Source organism: Lissotriton vulgaris, chromosome 2_2 (genome assembly GCF_964263255.1).
Source record: "Lissotriton vulgaris chromosome 2_2, aLisVul1.2, whole genome shotgun sequence".
Classification (NCBI taxonomy): domain Eukaryota; kingdom Metazoa; phylum Chordata; class Amphibia; order Caudata; family Salamandridae; genus Lissotriton; species Lissotriton vulgaris.
In genome coordinates, this window is record NC_141688.1 from 329790039 (window position 1) to 329807705 (window position 17667).

A 17667-nucleotide genomic window follows, 5' to 3' on the forward strand; every position below is an offset into this window, starting at 1 on the left:
CTCTACTGCTTCTTCAACATCGGGACCCACTATCGTCCCTTTAGCAAAGGCAGACTGAACATTAAGTAACTCCGATGGAATCGGACCCAATTCAGCATCGTCCCACTCTTCACGAAGGAAAGTACACATAACATCAAAAACATACCTTTGTTTTGGTGCTTCCCATTGTAGGAAAACATCCATAACCGCTTGCAGGTCATACCTGGATGCATTCAAATCCCATCTACGAGCAAGGAGATCAAACACAGTCCGCTCCTCGGAACTAGGGAGCTGACTAAGCGTTTGCTTCCGTACAGAAACTGGGGCCATATTAAGGTGGAGGAGACGAAGCGCCTACACGGCGGTAGCACGAAAGCTTAATGCTAAGTGAAGGCGAGAACTCACATTCGGAGTACCCCTGCATCCTTCTCAACCCCGGGGCGGCTGGTATGAGCAACTAGGCTGACTCTGGTTTACACAGAACGAGTGTCCAAAAGTGGAGTGGCGGCATATAAGTGCAGCACTGATGAAACTGCTTAAATTGATATGGCAGTGAAACATGTCGGCCCTGGAAATAGGTAATGGTATGCATGAATAGCTCAAACAACAACCTAGGCAACTGATGTTTAGAACAGGTAAAAAATAGAAAAGCACAGTCGGCTACAAATTACTATAAAACTCGGTATTTTATTAAGTGGTTAAAAAATCAATGACATAGCATAATTAAAAATAACGAAGAAATGACAAAATTAAAATCCTGCAAAACACATTATCAATGAAAAATAAATTTTAAAGACTTTACACACACACAAGTTAAAAAATAGTAGATAGGTGGCACAATAAGTCTCTACGCGCGTTTCGGCGACCAGCGCCTTCTTCTGGAGCAGCCACGTAATTTAAGTAGCAGTGACAGTGAAATTATCAAGGTATAGTTTCTGTTTCTTGTTTAATTTCCTGTTCTGCTGATAAAATCTTACAGGAGCTGATTAAATAAAAGTAATTGGTTTGATTCCCGCCAACCGGAACCTTTAGGAGGGGATGTTGTTGGTTATATAGGCTCAATTGGTGAAGTCTTCCAATGGAGGATCTTGCGTGTCAGGATATCTAGTAGCCTTTAGAAATAGACATGGTATTTCTCACAGATTTGATTACAGGCGGCGCAAATACGATATATTCTCCTTATGTAGGGATGTGAATATGGAGTATATCCCGATTTCCTTCGTTGTATGTGTCCGCTATACAATGTGTTGAACCAAGGTTATATTCTAATGGATGTATATAGCTTTGGATAACTTCCTGTCTAAAATTGTGAAGCTTTGTTTCAAAAATTATGGACAGTTTATCAGGGTTCTTAGGTTTTGGACACAAAGGATTTATGTTAAAAGATCTCCCTGCCCGAAGATAATCGGCAGGGCTCTGTGTATCCGGCGGCGGGTTACCAAGAATGACGATTCGGAATGCGAAAATTATGCTGCGTTCCGAATCGTCATTCTTGGTAACCCGCCGGTAACCATGCCTATTAACAGTTTATCATCAAACATTACTCCGAGGTTTCTGACCTTGACAACAGGTTCTGGTGGGAGCCCATTTCATTGGGCCACCAGATGGCAGACCACCCAGGAGAAAGGGTGCCGAAGGTCATGACTTCCGCCGTCTCTGAATTTATTTTAAACACTTATTTGACATCCAGGAGCTTATGGCAAGCATACCCTCCTGTGTCTGAGTCTAGACGTGACTGCCCAAGTTTTCCTTTAAAAAGTTTGTGTCAAATATGTTGAATTTGCCAAAGCGTGATTGTGGTTGATTGAAAATACTTTAATTTATTAATATTTGTAAATTCCATATCTCTGAAACCCTCCATTGGATCTTTTTCATTCTTATGTCTAAATTCTTATCAAAAATACAGTTTATTTTTATAAATTAGTGCCAGATATCTTCTTCAATTAGTTTGCTGCTGTTAAATGCTTTACAGTTGTTCCTTAGTTTGACAGACACAATCTACTGAACCTAAAGGGGTTGGTAAGTGTATCACATGGTGAGGTTGCATAGCCACACCATATAAACACACCATTTCCTCACAGTGAGCCTCTGTGCGTCGTTTTACGCCTGTGTGTTCATCTGGCTTGTCTGAATGTACGAGTCTTTATGCTTGCAACTGTGAGTATGATTGTGTGTGCCTATGCATTTGTTTGTATGTGCCTGGTTGTATGTATTTAGGCTGCATGTCTGTATCTGTGTTTGTCACTTTGTATGCTTCTGTGTGTGGTGCCAGTGTGTGCCTCCGCATATGCGGCTGTTGGTGTAGACTGTGCGTGTCTGTATATATGAGTCTGTGGGGCATGTTTACTATTTCTTCACCCAACGTGGGATCGCAAACGAACGTAGGGGCATATTTACAATGACTTTGGTGACACTCGGAGGCACAGTGTGCTGGGCCATGCTTATAGGGCCGCGTACAACCACCCAATCGTGCTTTTCATGGCCTAGTAAACATGGAGTGAGGCAGTACTTACTCTACTAGGAAGGGGCGCTCCATTGGTGTTCCTGGGGGAATTCCTGTGCAACCCCCATGGTTTATGACACTCCCCTTGATTTACAACATAACATAACTCTGGGACAACGCCAAAACTAACGTCTTTCCAGTCGGTGGAACAAGGAGAAATGTTTCCATCTCTCCTAGTTTTTCCTCGTTCCACGTGCTGCATTCGGCAGCACACATGGAATGAGGACAACGCCTCCTGGGATTGCTTCTGTGCAGGAAGGGCCCTTCCTGCACACAAACAATCATGCCAACGACACAGGCACCCTTGCACCTTGGTGCACGGGTGCCAGCGTTGGCGCTCGGCTGCAGTGTATTCACTGGTGCTAGCAGAAAGGACCGGAATGCCCCATATCTGGTAGATACGACGCATTACTACACTTTTCTTTTGACATACGGCAGTGCAGCTAGAAGGCTTGCAGTGATGCGCTACGCCAAAACACTGTAAATATCCCCCATTTTGAGCTGCGTTGCATGAGAGGGACAGAGCAGAAATGCTCCATATTTACAAAGTTATAACGCAATTCTGCTCTCTGCTTGAGCTGCCAGGCACATCACAGGCCCTCTTTCACCGTGGTGCAAGGGTGCCAGCGTTGGCCTCTTTCACCATGGGCCTCTTTCACCATGGTGCAAGGGTGCCAGCGTTGGCCTCTTTCACCCTGGTGCAAGGGTGCCAGCGTTGGCCTCTTTCACCATGGTGCAAGGGTGCCAGCGTTGGCCTCTTTCACCATGGGCCTCTTTCACCATGGTGCAAGGGTGCCAGCGTTGGCCTCTTTCACCCTGGTGCAAGGGTGCCAGCGTTGGCCTCTTTCACCATGGTGCAAGGGTGCCAGCGTTGGCCTCTTTCACCATGGGCCTCTTTCACCATTGTGCAAGGGTGGCAGCGTTGGCCTCTTTCACCATGGTGCAAGGGTGCCAGCGTTGGCCTCTTTCACCATGGTGCAAGGGTGCCAGTGTTGGCCTCTTTCACCCTGGTGCAAGGGTGCCAGCGTTGGCCTCTTTCACCATGGTGCAAGGGTGCCAGCGTTGGCCTCTTTCACCCTGGTGCAAGGGTGCCAGCGTTGCCCTCTCTCACCCTGGTGCAAGGGTGCCGGCGTTGGCCTCTTTCACCATGGTGCAAGGGTGCCAGCGTTGGCCTCTTTCACCATGGTGCAGGGGTGCCAGCGTTGGCCTCTTTCACCCTGGTGCAGGGGTGCCAGCGTTGGCCTCTTTCACCCTGGTGCAAGGGTGCCAGTGTTGGCCTCTTTCACCCTGGTGCAAGGGTGCCAGCGTTGGCCTCTTTCACCCTGGTGCAAGGGTGCCAGCGTTGGCCTCTTTCACCATGGTGCAAGGGTGCCAGCGTTGGCCTCTTTCACCCTGGTGCAAGGGTGCCAGCGTTGCCCTCTTTCACCCTGGTGCAAGCGTGCCAGCGTTGGCCTCTTTCACCATGCTGCAAGGGTGCCAGCGTTGGCCTCTTTCACCCTGGTGCAAGGGTGCCAGTGTTGGCCTCTTTCACCCTGGTGCAAGGGTGCCAGTGTTGGCCTCTTTCACCCTGGTGCAAGGGTGCCAGCGTTGGCCTCTTTCACCATGGTGCAAGGGTGCCAGCGTTGGCCTCTTTCACCCTGGTGCAAGGGTGCCAGCGTTGCCCTCTTTCACCCTGGTGCAAGCGTGCCAGCGTTGGCCTCTTTCACCATGGTGCAAGGGTGCCAGCGTTGGCCTCTTTCACCATGGTGCAGGGGTGCCAGCGTTGGCCTCTTTCACCCTGGTGCAAGGGTGCCGGCGTTGGCCTCTTTCACCATGGTGCAAGGGTGCCAGCATTGGCCTCTTTCACCCTGGTGCAAGGGTGCCAGCGTTGGCCTCTTTCACCCTGGTGCAAGGGTGCCGGCGTTGGCCTCTTTCACCCTGGTGCAGGGGTGCCAGCGTTGGCCTCTTTCACCCTGGTGCAAGGGTGCCAGCGTTGCCCTCTTTCACCCTGGTGCAAGCGTGCCAGCGTTGGCCTCTTTCACCATGGTGCAAGGGTGCCAGCGTTGGCCTCTTTCACCATGGTGCAGGGGTGCCAGCGTTGGCCTCTTTCACCCTGGTGCAAGGGTGCCGGCGTTGGCCTCTTTCACCATGGTGCAAGGGTGCCAGCGTTGGCCTCTTTCACCCTGGTGCAAGGGTGCCAGCGTTGGCCTCTTTCACCCTGGTGCAAGGGTGCCAGCGTTGCCCTCTTTCACCATGGTGCAAGGGTGCCAGCGTTGCCCTCTTTCACCATGGTGCAAGGGTGCCAGCGTTGGCCTCTTTCACCATGGTGCAAGGGTGCCAGCGTTGCCCTCTTTCACCATGGTGCAAGGGTGCCAGCGTTGCCCTCTTTCACCATGGTGCAAGGGTGCCAGTGTTGGCCTCTTTCACCATGGTGCAAGGGTGCCAGCGTTGCCCTCTTTCACCCTGTTGCAAGGGTGCCAGCGTTGCCCTCTTTCACCCTGGTGCAAGGGTGCCAGCGTTGGCCTCTTTCACCCTGGTGCAAGGGTGCCAGCGTTGCCCTCTTTCACCCTGGTGCAAGAGGGCCAGCGTTGGCCTCTTTCACCCTGGTGCAAGGGTGCCAGGGTTGCCCTCTTTCACACTGGTGCAAGAGGGCCAGCGTTGGCCTCTTTCACCATGGTGCAAGGGTGCCAGCGTTGGCCTCCTTCACCCTGGTGCAAGGGTGCCAGCGTTGGCCTCTTTCACCCTGGTGCAAGGGTGCCAGCGTTGGCCTCTTTCACCCTGGTGCAAGGGTGCCAGCGTCGGCCTCTTTCACCATGGTGCAAGGGTGCCAGCGTTGACCTCTTTCACCATGGTGCAAGGGTGCCGGCGTTGGCCTCTTTCACCATGGTGCAAGGGTGCCAGCGTTGGCCTCTTTCACCATGGTGCAAGGGTGCCAGCGTTAGCCTCTTTCACCCTGGTGCAAGGGTGCCGGCGTTGCCCTCTTTCACCAGGGTGCAAGGGTGCCAGCTTTGGCCTCTTTCACCATGGTGCAAGGGTGCCAGCGGTAGCCTCTTTCACCCTGGTGCAAGGGTGCCAGCGTTGGCCTCTTTCACCATGGTGCAAGGGTGCCAGCGTTGACCTCTTTCACCATGGTGCAAGGGTGCCGGCGTTGGCCTCTTTCACCATGGTGCAAGGGTGCCAGCGTTGGCCTCTTTCACCATGGTGCAAGGGTGCCAGCGTTGGCCTCTTTCACCATGGTGCAAGGGTGCCGGCGTTGGCCTCTTTCACCCTGGTGCAAGGGTGCCAGCGTCGGCCTCTTTCACCATGGAGCAAGGGTGCCGGCGTTGGCCTCTTTCACCATGGTGCAGGAGGGCCAGCGTTGGCCTCTTTCACCATGGTGCAAGGGTGCCAGCGTTGGCCTCTTTCACCATGGTGCAAGGGTGCCGGCGTTGGCCTCTTTCACCCTGGTGCAAGGGTGCCAGCGTCGGCCTCTTTCACCATGGTGCAAGGGTGCCAGCGTTGGCCTCTTTCACCCTGGTGCAAGGGTGCCAGCGTTGGCCTCTTTCACCCTGGTGCAAGGGTGCCAGCGTTGGCCTCTTTCACCCTGGTGCAAGGGTGCCAGCGTTGGCCTCTTTCACCCTGGTGCAAGGGTGCCAGCGTTGGCCTCTTGCACCAAAGGGTGCCAGCGTTGGCCTCTTTCACCATGGTGCAAGGGTGCCAGCGTTGGCCTCTTGCACCAAAGGGTGCCAGCGTTGGCCTCTTTCACCCTGGTGCAAGGGTGCCAGCGTTGGCCTCTTGCACCAAAGGGTGCCAGCGTTGGCCTCTTTCACCATGGTGCAAGGGTGCCAGCGTTGGCCTCTTTCACCAGGGTGCAAGGGTGCCAGCGTTGGCCTCTTTCACCATGGTGCAAGGGTGCCAGCGTTGGCCTCTTTCACCAGGGTGCAAGGGTGCCAGCGTTGGCCTCTTTCACCATGGTGCAAGGGTGCCAGCGTTGCCCTCTTTCACCCTGGTGCAAGCGTGCCAGCGTTGGCCTCTTTCACCATGGTGCAAGGGTGCCGGCGTTGGCCTCTTTCACCCTGGTGCAAGGGTGCCAGCGTTGCCCTCTTTCACCATGGTGCAAGGGTGCCAGCGTTGGCCTCTTTCACCCTGGTGCAAGGGTGCCAGCGTTGGCCTCTTTCACCCTGGTGCAAGGGTGCCAGCGTTGGCCTCTTTCACCCTGGTGCAAGGGTCCCAGCGTTGGCCTCTTTCACCCTGGTGCAAGGGTGTCAGCGTTGGCCTCTTTCACCATGGTGCAAGGGTGCCAGCGTTGGCCTCTTTCACCCTGGTGCAAGGGTGCCAGCGTTGGCCTCTTTCACCCTGGTGCAAGGGTCCCAGCGTTGGCCTCTTTCACCCTGGTGCAAGGGTGCCAGCGTTGGCCTCTTTCACCATGGTGCAAGGGTGCCAGCGTTGGCCTCTTTCACCCTGGTGCAGGAGGGCCTGCATTGCAGGCAGGACAGATTTCGTGCAGGAAGGAACACTTTTCTGCACAAAACCACTCCTTACGGGCATCTCCCCCTTTCAACGAGAGGAGCAGAGTGCAGCGCTCACGAAAAGAAGAAGAGAGGAGATTTCTCTCCTTGTTACACTTGTCGGGTAGGTGCACTATTATGGGGCAAACCCAGGTTTGCAAGTCCTTGTAGATCTAGGTTTGCGTCTGATGCACGGGAATGCCATCATAACATCTACCAGATGCAAAGTAACACAAGCAGCGCTACGCCCGGCGCTGCATCGCTGTGTATTTACGAAACCACATTACGACATTCAAAGTGGCCTTGTAGGGCTTAGTAAGGTCCAAAAATGATTCCGGTTGGGGCTTCGCCAAAAGAGTGACGCTACCCTGATGCAAAATCACAATAAATCTGGGCGATGTGTGCAAACGTGTGTGTGCGCGTCTGTTCACATCTGTGTGTGCACGCGTACAGCTCTGCCCATACTTTCTGTGGGTTCTTCTTGGAAGAGATTCTTTTTTCTTGTCTCTCCTGCTGTCTCTGTCAGTCTGCTGCTGCTCTCTCTTCCCTGTCTGTCTGTCATTGCTCTCGCTCCTTGTCTGTGGTGTCTCTCACCTGTCTGTCTGTCTGTCTGTCTGTCTGTCGTTGCTCTTTCCCTGTCTCTGGTCTCTCCCCCTATCTGTCTCTTGCTGTTCTTTCCATATCTTGGCACTGAATAACAGATGTGATGCGTTTATGATATGTTTTTATCGAAATAAAGCCTTTCTGACTGACTGAATAACAGATGTTTATTGTTAGCCAACTCAATGGTACTCATTTTATCGACCTCAGAAGGATGAAAGGCGGAGTGTCCCCGCCGGGATCTGAACCTGTGACCCTGAGGTTGAACACAGGCCCCTGCATTGGACTGAGCCACCAGACCCGGCCACCAGTGTCTCTCCCGTCTGTGGCTGCTTTCTGCTTGTCTCTGGTACCTCTGACCGGTCTGTCTGTCTGTCTGTCGTTCCTCTCTGCCTGTTTGTTTCCCTGTCCCTGCTCTCTGTTCTGGGCTGTCTGTCTGTCTGTCGGTCCCCTACACTAGAGTAACACTTCTCTGCCACCCCCCGCAGACACGACCCTCTGCACCCCCCCCCCCCCCCCCCCGCCCCGCCCCCGTCCTTAGAAAGTCCTTCTCACGGTTGTTTATTTTCGCCCTGTTGTTGTGGTCCAGACACCCCGGGGGTCACGTGACTGAGAAAAGGAGAATTTGAGAAAAACAAGGAAAAAAACAGATGAACAAAGCAAGTGAGAGCAGCATCAGGACCAGCCAAGCCCCGCCCCCTGCGGAGCTGAGCCTGTCTCCATGGCAACTGATTCACAGAAGATGCTCGACTCTGGGATGAAGGACTAGAGGGTGGGGGGGGAGGGGGGAGCAAAGAGATGAGAGACAGACAGGAGGCAGAGGGCAGGGGAAGGATGAGGGCGGGAGGGACAGGAGACAGAGACTGAGAGACAGGAGGCAGGGGAAGGATGAGGGGAGGGAGGGACAGGAGACAGAGACTGAGAGAGAGACAGGAGGCAGGGGAAGGATGAGGTGAGGGAGGGACAGGAGACAGACAGACTGAGGAGCAGGAGGCAGAGGGCAGAGTGGAGAGAGGGACAGGAGACATACTGAGGGACAGGAGGAAGAGGGCAAGGAAAGGATGAGGGGAGGGACAGGAGACAGATATTAAGGGACAGGAGAGAGAGGGCAGGGGAGAGATAGGGGAGGGAGGGACAGAAGACAGAGACTGAGGGACAGGAGGCAGAGGGCAGGGGAGGGATGGGGGAGAGGGAGGCTCAGAAGACAGAGACTGAGGGACAGGAGGCAGAGGGCAGGGGAGAGATGGGGAGGGAGGGACAGGAAACAGACTGAGGAAAAGGACGCAGAGGGCAGGGAAGAGATGGGGGAGGGAGGGACAGGAGACAGACTGAGGGACAGGAGGCAGAGGGCAGGGGAGAGATGGGGGAGGGAGGTACAGGAGACAGAGACTGAGGGACAGGAGAGAGAGGGCAGGGGAGAGATGGGGAGGGAGGGACAGAAGACAGAGACCGAGGGACAGGAGGCAGAGGGCAGGGGGGAGATGGGGGAGGGAGGGACAGAAGACAAAGACTGAGGGACAGGAGGCAGAGCGCAGGGGAGAGATGGGGGAGGGAGAGACAGAAGACAGAGACTGAGGGACAGGAGGCAGAGGGCAGGGGAGAGATGGGGGAGAGAGGGACAGAAGACAGAGACTGAGGGACAGGAGGCAGAGGGCAGGGAAAGGATGAGGGGAGGTAGGGACAGGAGACAGAGACTGAGGGACAGGAGAGAGAGGGCAGGGGAGAGATGGGGAGGGAGGGATAGAGGACAGAGACTGAGGGACAGGAGGCAGAGGGCAGGGAAAGGATGAGGGGAGGTAGGGACAGGAGACAGAGACTGAGGGACAGGAGAGAGAGGGCAGGGGAGAGATGGGGAGGGAGGGATAGAAGACAGAGACTGAGGGACAGGAGGCAGAGGGCAGGGGAGAGAAGGGGGAGATAGGGACAGATGAAACTCGGTATGACCACCTTCCTCAGGACTTTAAATATTTGACAACAATGATCGATTGGTAAAGATATAAAAACATATTAAACACAATTACTAATGCAAAAAACTCACACTTGCAAATAAAGAGTTCAGTGGATATTTGCTCATCCATTCCACATTGCAGGGCCATTTTTAAAACCCATTCATACTACTTTACAAAGTCTCTCTCCAGCTCCCTGTAATGTTTGTTTCTCTCTGCCGTGTCTCATGCAGTCTCTGTCCAGCTCCCTGTAATGTTTGCTTCTCTCTGCGGGGTCTCATGCAGTCTTTCTGCAGCTCCCAGTAATGTTTGTTTCTCTCTGCAGGGTCTCATGCAGTCTCTCTGCAGCTCCCTGTAATGTTTGTTTCTCTCTGCCGTGTCTCATGCAGTCTCTCTGCAGCTTCCAGTAATGTTTGCTTCTCTCTGCGGGGTCTCATGCAGTCTCTCTCCAGCTCCCAGTAATGTTTGTTTCTCTCTGCGGGGTCTCATGCAGTCTCTCTCCGGCTCCCAGTAATGTTTGTTTCTCTCTGCTGGGTCTCATGCAGTCTCTCTCCAGCTCCCTGTAATGTTTGCTTCTCTCTGCGGGGTCTCATGCAGTCTCTCTCCAGCTCCCTGTAATGTTTGCTTCTCTCTGCGGGGTCTCATGCAGTCTCTCTCCAGCTCCCTGTAATGTTTGTTTCTCTCTGCCGTGTCTCATGCAGTCTCTCTGCAGCTCCCAGTAATGTTTGTTTCTCTCTGCCGTGTCTCATGCAGTCTCTCGCCAGCTCCAAGTAATGTCTGCTTCTCTCTGCGGGGTCTCATGCAGTCTCTCTCCAGCTCCCAGTAATGTTTGTTTTTCTCTACAGGGGTCTCATGCAGTCTCTCTCCAGCTCCCAGTAATGTTTTTTTCTCTCTGCGGAGTCTCATGCAGTCTCTCTGCAGCTCCCAGTAATGTTTGTTTCTCTCTGCGGGGTCTCGCCCAGTCTCTCTGCAGCTCCCAGTAATGTTTGTTTCTCTCTGCGGGGTCTCATACAGTCTCTCTGCAGCTCCCAGTAATGTTTGTTTCTCTCTGCGGAGCCTCATGCAGTCTCTCTGCAGCTCCCAGTAATGTTTGTTTCTCTCTCCGGGGTCTCGCCCAGTCTCTCTGCAGCTCCCAGTAATGTTTGTTTCTCTCTGCGGGGTCTCATACAGTCTCTCTGCAGCTCCCAGTAATGTTTGTTTCTCTCTGTGGGGTCTCATGCAGTCTCTCTCCAGCTCCCAGTAATGTTTGTTTCTCTCTGCGGGGTCTCATACAGTCTCTCTGCAGCTCCCAGTAATGTTTGTTTCTCTCTGCGGGGTCTCATGCAGTCTCTCTGCAGCTCCCAGTAATGTTTGTTTCTCTCTGCGGGGTCTCGCCCAGTCTCTCTGCAGCTCCCAGTAATGTTTGTTTCTCTCTGCGGGGTCTCATGCAGTCTCTCTCCAGCTCCCAGTAATGTTTGTTTCTCTCTGCGGGGTCTCATGCAGTCTCTCTGCAGCTCCCAGTAATGTTTGTTTCTCTCTGCGGGGTCTCGCCCAGTCTCTCTGCAGCTCCCAGTAATGTTTGTTTCTCTCTGCGGGGTCTCATGCAGTCTCTCTCCAGCTCCCAGTAATGTTTGTTTCTCTCTGCGGGGTCTTATACAGTCTCTCTGCAGCTCCCAGTAATGTTTGTTTCTCTCTGTGGGGTCTCATGCAGTCTCTCTGCAGCTCCCAGTAATGTTTGTTTCTCTCTGCGGGGTCTCATACAGTCTCTCTGCAGCTCCCAGTAATGTTTGTTTCTCTCTGCGGGGTCTCATGCAGTCTCTCTGCAGCTCCCAGTAATGTTTGTTTCTCTCTTCCGTGTCTCATGCAGTCTCTCTGCAGCTCCCAGTAATGTTTGTTTCTCTCTGCGGGGTCTCATGCAGTCTCTCTGCAGCTCCCAGTAATGTTTGTTTCTCTCTGCGGGGTCTCGCCCAGTCTCTCTGCAGCTCCCAGTAATGTTTGTTTCTCTCTGCGGGGTCTCATGCAGTCTCTCTCCAGCTCCCAGTAATGTTATGTTTGTTTCTCTCTGCGGGGTCTCATACAGTCTCTCTGCAGCTCCCAGTAATATTTGTTTCTCTCTGCCATGTCTCATGCAGTCTCTCTGCAGCTCCCTGTAATGTTTGTTTCTCTCTGCCGTGTCTCGCCCAGTCTCTCTGCAGCTCCCAGTAATGTTTGTTTCTCTCTGCGGGGTCCCATGCAGCCTCTCTGTAGGTTCCTTTTCCAAGGAGGGCATGTGTCTAGGAGGCCTCTCTTCTGTGTGTTATTGCTGTTTTACTCATCAGCTGCTTCTTTCCTCGCCGCTCACCTCCAGTGCTGACAGCTCTGTGATCTGAGGCAGACCCCAGGGAGCAGTCTGTTACTTGATTTCTGAAGCAGCGGTTTGGCATCGAGCTCTGAGGGTAAACACCCCCTGATGGCTCACTAATGAGGTGCTTTGCTGCAGCCGCCACCGGGCATGGAGTCTGTCGTGATTCTGGCAGTGCACGCGTGTTCCTGTCTGTGCTGGAGGCAGCCTACACCTACCACCCTAGTCTGGGGGAGGTCACAATCATGACTGGCTCCTGGGGTGGCAGATTTACAAGCCCCCTGTGCCTCCTTGCGCCACCATTGTGCCACTTTTTTGACTCAATGGTAGCGGAAATAATACTGTAAATTTACAACATGAAGCATCTTGGGAGATGCGGCACGTTGTAAAGCCCTGCGTCACATTACACCTGTGCCATGTGAGAAGTTAGCCTGGCATATGATGTCCACTATTCTAGTGGGCACCTTGCACTAAACGACCCTTATTGATGGTGGTTGTAAAGTCAACCTTATAGACCAGCTATCCTAGTGGTAGCATGGACCAGCAGTCATAGGCTAAACTCCAAAGAGCATGTGAAGCTGTTTGTTTTACCAATTATAATCCCTTGAGTACCAAATGAAAGGACACCACGCAAGGTATATATCAAATATATATGTATTTATTCTAAACACAACCCCTCTGCACTCTTTATGAGGTCAGAGGTAAATGTACAATACAAGGATCTCAATTAGCATACGATAAGTTGCACAAATACAGTTATGCTTTAGCGGCCTCACAAACCATATACTAAAATAGTGGTATAAGAACCACGTCTGAGATAGAAAGCAGGCCTCTGGCCTGTGGAATCGCTGGGGCTTCAATAATCAACCAAAGGTGAGGAAGTAGGAGGCCCACGGGAGATGCGTGCAGTGTCTAAACACAGCCGCGGCTTACCATTGACTTTCTGTGGGAAACAAACAAGATACAAATTTACAATTTAAGGACCCTGCTAAATGAACTATGATGGTACCCTTTTAGACATAGACACTAGGAGGGCCAATACCCTTGAGACTACCAGAGTACCCGTGTTACCTCACCCACGGAAGCCGGGTGCATAGGTGTCTTTTCATGTCGGGTTTCCTCAATTTCAATGGAGAGCTGCAAAGAAGTGCTGCAGGCGTCCAGACGAAAAGTGTCCGGTGGGTCCAAGGGTGGATCGAAGATCTGAAGAACCTGAAAGCAGAAGGGACAGAGTCTGGGTCACTTGCTAGGGACCTGGATGGCGATGGGAAGCTACCAGCCAATGTCAGGTGATTTCAGGTGAAAATGTGAAGTTTTTCTCTTCAGCCACGAGGTCCAGGAGGTGTCGATGACAACCAGGATCTGGATTTGAGCTGGCCCACAAAGGATCTAGTTGACTGCAGTATCGGTATCTGGATTGGACCCAACAAGCCTTGGCAACCACAATCCATACAAGATATCTAGATTGGCTTTGGTGCAGACCAGCAAGGTCTGTGGTGCTTCTCCTTTGTAGGGAAGCTGAAGCAAGCCTCCAGGGGGCTCACTAGCCAATGGACTAGGAACTGGGAAGATGCGTCAAGCTGAAATGCAAAAGCGGGGCCCAAGGGACATTCGTGGAGTGTGGGGGCCTGAGCATCAGTGCAAATAGTGCTCGGGCTGGGGCGTCTAGTAACCCATTGCACAACTTCGAGATACCTCGGGAGTCGATGCAGTTAGCAAAATGCAGGATGTCCAGGAGTTCCGGTCCCTCGTCTCTCATGTCCGCCATGGGTCTCAGCTTTGCTGGAAAAGAAGGTCAGGTCAGAAATGTCTGGAAGTCCGTGTCCTGTGTCGCAGATTCTTCGGGATCCGGCAGGAGCCTCAAAAATGCAGACCAGCAAAGTTACTGTTGATGCCTGTTTGAACAGGGTGGTCACTCCTTGACCACAAGGGAGATGTCTTCCATCTTCCAGTCGAAATGGAATGTCGAAGGTCCAGGATTTATGTTTCAGAGTTTTGTCCAGGGTAATCTAAAGTCCTTGTGTAGGAAGGTGGATATCTGACTATATGGTTACTCCAACGTTTTGCCTAGTGTTTTGCTGGTTTTTGACTTAGTTGGCCTGGGATCCTGCTATTCAGGGCCCCAGGCATACTGCTCTCCCTATAAAATGGACTCCACTTACCTTAGGTACATAACTGATTGGGTATTGGGTCACCTTTGTGAGCTCCTGTATAGTGTACCTTAGGTACCCAGGGCATAGGTGCATCCAAGGCCTACCAGGGGCTGCAGCATGTATTATGCCACCCCTGGCTGGCCATCCAAACGGACACCACAGGCTGATCACTCAGCTTGGGTAAGTGGTGTAATCACCCCTTACTTAGATATAGTATACCTATATCTACCCTTATATATAGACACATATACACCTATAAGTCATTCCTATGTCAGGCCTTGACAATCCTGAAGGCAGAGTGCTTGGTTGTATGTGAGAGGGTGCTCTAGCATGAGCTGAGCCCTTCTGCAGCTTTCGGAACCATCTCCTTATAGCTGTTCTATGATATAGCCATACCATATACTCTTAATGGCATTATAATCCTCGCGGTTAATGCTAACTTTGGTTTGGCTTTATCAAAACATGTTGTGTAAGGTGTCAAACACTTTGGAATACTACCCCCCCACCCCGCCAGTTCTGGTGGCAGGGCTATCATTCCACCCCTCTATAGGGAAAAGACATGTCGTTACTGCTTTACCCGGTTAAAGTTAAACAGATCCTCAGCATCACAATATGGATGCTGCTGCAGCAGACACGAGTCTGACCTCCTGCTGCTGGGGGAAACCCCAGCAAGGGCGGCCTGGACCATAGGTTTCCTGTCGAGAGAGGTGCTAGCACCTCCTCAGACAGCCTGTAGTGTATTGGGGCAGGATGGGTTGAATGGAAAGATGCTTTTCCAGACACTGCCTGGGGCACACAAGGTGCTCCATGCATAGCCCGGTTCAAACCAGTTGCTGGGGCACTCCAGCCCCGCTCTGGCACGAAACTGGACAAAGGGAAAGGGGTGTAACCACCCCCTTCTCAGGTCAACCCATAAGAGAGACCTAGTAGGTAATCTAGCCCATATTCTTAGTATAAAGATAGGTGCTGTGTCCCCAGGATTTTTGATTATCCTGGAAGAAACCTTGATACAGAACTCTTGGACCTTTGACGTTCTATATCGACTAGAAGACTTAAGACATTTCCCTTGTGGTCAAGGAGTGACCACCCTGTGCAAACAGGCACCGCCAGTAACTTGACAGTCTGCTTTGTCGACGCTCCCGCCGGATCTCGAAGATTCAGTGACACAGGAACTAGACTTCCAGACTTCTCTGACTCCGACCCACATCCACAGCAAAGCTGAGACCCGTGGCGGACATGAGAGATGTGGGACCGGACACCCTGGACATCCTGCATTTTGCTAACAGTGCAACTACCGAGGCACCCTCGCAGTTGTGCATTGGGGTTTGAGAAGCCCCAGATCCAAGCGCCATTTGCACCAAAGCACAGCCCTCCACACTCCACGAGTGCCACGTGGGGCCAGCTCTTGCATTTCAGCTCAACGCGTCTTCCAGATTGCTAGCCTGCTGGCTTGTTAGCCCTCTGAAGACTATCTTTTAAAACCAAACTGCTTTCCTGGTTGCTCCAGACTTGCTCCAGCTTCCCTGCAAAGGAGAAGCTCACCAGACCTTGCTGGTCTGCTCCGAAGCCAATCTTTACTTCTTGCGTGGATTGCGGTTACCAAGGCATATTGGGTCCAGTCCGGATACCGACACCGCAGTCAACTAGATACTTTGTGGGACAGTTTGAATCCAGCTCCTGGTTGTCTTCGACTCCTCCTGGTCCTCGTGGCTGCAGAGACAAGCTTCACCTCTTCACCTGAAATCAACTCGACATCGCCTGGTTCCTTCCTGGTTCCTTCCTGGTCACTGGCTAGTGACCCAGACTCTGTCCCCTCTGCTTTCAGGTTCTTCTCATCTCCGATCCACCCTTGGATCCACCAGGACGCTTTTCCTCTAGTCGCCTGCAGCACTTCTTTGCAGATCTCCATAGAAAACATCAACGAAACCTGACAAGTAAAGGCACCTATGCACCCAGCTTCCCTGGGTGAGGTAACTCGAGTACTCCGGTGCTCCCGTGGGTCTTGACTCTCGAAGTGTCCTAGTTTAAAGGGGTTTTACCGTAGTCCATCAGGAAGTGTCTTAAAACTGTAACTTTGGGGCGTGGCCAAGATGGAGACGGAGTGAGAGGTGTTTTGCTGTCCCTCCGGCGCCGATTTCTGCTGAGCATTGTGACGCCGCCGGAGCAGTGCGCTGCTGGAGCCCCCATGCCTGTGGCGCTCCCTGCTGCCAAGGAGCGCGATCCGGTTGAGTAATCCAGGCCCCCGGAGGTGTTCCGACGGGGCGATCGCGCCGCAAGGGCCGCGGTGGAGTGCGGCCTAGGAATCCCCGCCCTCGAGTGGTGGCGGGCACCGGACCTCCGGAGCGGTGGCGCGGATTGAGGGCGCTGGCGGAGAGCTGAGCATGGAGGTGGCACCGCCGCGCTTGCACTGACCCCCTCTACCGATACCTGCTGCTGATCTACGCGGACCCAGGGAGAAAGACGGAGGGTCCGCGTTGGGATCTCCGGGGGAGGCCGGCCACTTCGCCTTGCAAGGGCGATCAGCACCGCTGTTGTGCGGCCCCTCACTCCAGGTGATCCGACCCAGCAACCGGGGCCGCCTTGGGGTTGATCGCTGCCGGAACCCGCGAGGCCTGCTAGAGGCACTGGGCATGCAGGAGTGCCGCCCTTCTCCTTCCCTGGCTGGTGGTCGTATTGCAGCGAGTAGCCGCCATTAAGGGGCGAGGCCTGTAGCCACGTGGAGAGCCGGCGGAGCACCGGCGCACCTGGACTGCGGCCGCGGCCCTGTGAGGGGCCCCTGGACTCGAGAGAACTTTGTGGGAACTCGGTCCCCGGGTCCACCCTGCTCGCCAAGGGGCCTGGTTTGCATGAGGCTGGGGGCATAGCGGACGAGGAGCTATCACCGGAGGTGGCTGGGGCGAATGACATTGGCTAACGGCGCCCTCTGGACCCGTCGGAGGCCTGAATTTCTGTGGGGGCCCGCTGTCTGGTCGCATTCTGGTAGCTCGGTCCCGGTTGCGTCTGGGTGTCATACCGGGCCAGTCTAGTCATGGAGGGCCAGCACCTGGAGTGACGCGGTGACCCGCGTGAGCGCCCGGATGGAGCAAGGAACTGTATGTCGCTTGGATAGCGCGATCCTCCTAGAAGACTGTTGAGGGATGCATCTTGCTCCTGCCCGGCCCTGGACAGTGATTCCGAAAAGGGGGTGGTGATGAACAGAGTGTCTGAATTAAGCAGACCACTCTTACCCAGTCCAAAGATCAGGGCTTGATCTATCACCGTTATTTAGCTCACTGCACCATCCCAGCTCAGAACCTGGCTATATGCAAATCAGTCTGTCCCTGGCCCAGTGCATCATGGGAACAGGGCAGACTAAACTACCAAGCCAATTCTTCACCAGAAAGGAGACAAGCTACCGGGGACCGGTTTCTGGCATTTCAGCCGTCGTCAGCCCGGCTTGCTTGAATCTTGATGGTGCAGTGAGCAAGGGACTCATGTCTGAGTATACCCTGCCACACCTATTGTGGCCAAAAACGATTCAGAAAAGGGGGTGGTGATGAACAGAGTGTCTGAATTAAGCAGACCACTCTTACCCAGTCCAAAGATCAGGGCTTGATCCATCACCGTTATTTAGCTCACTGCACCATCCCAGCTCAGAACCTGGCTATATGCAAATCAGTCTGTCCCTGGCCCAGTGCATCATGGGAACAGGGGAGACTAA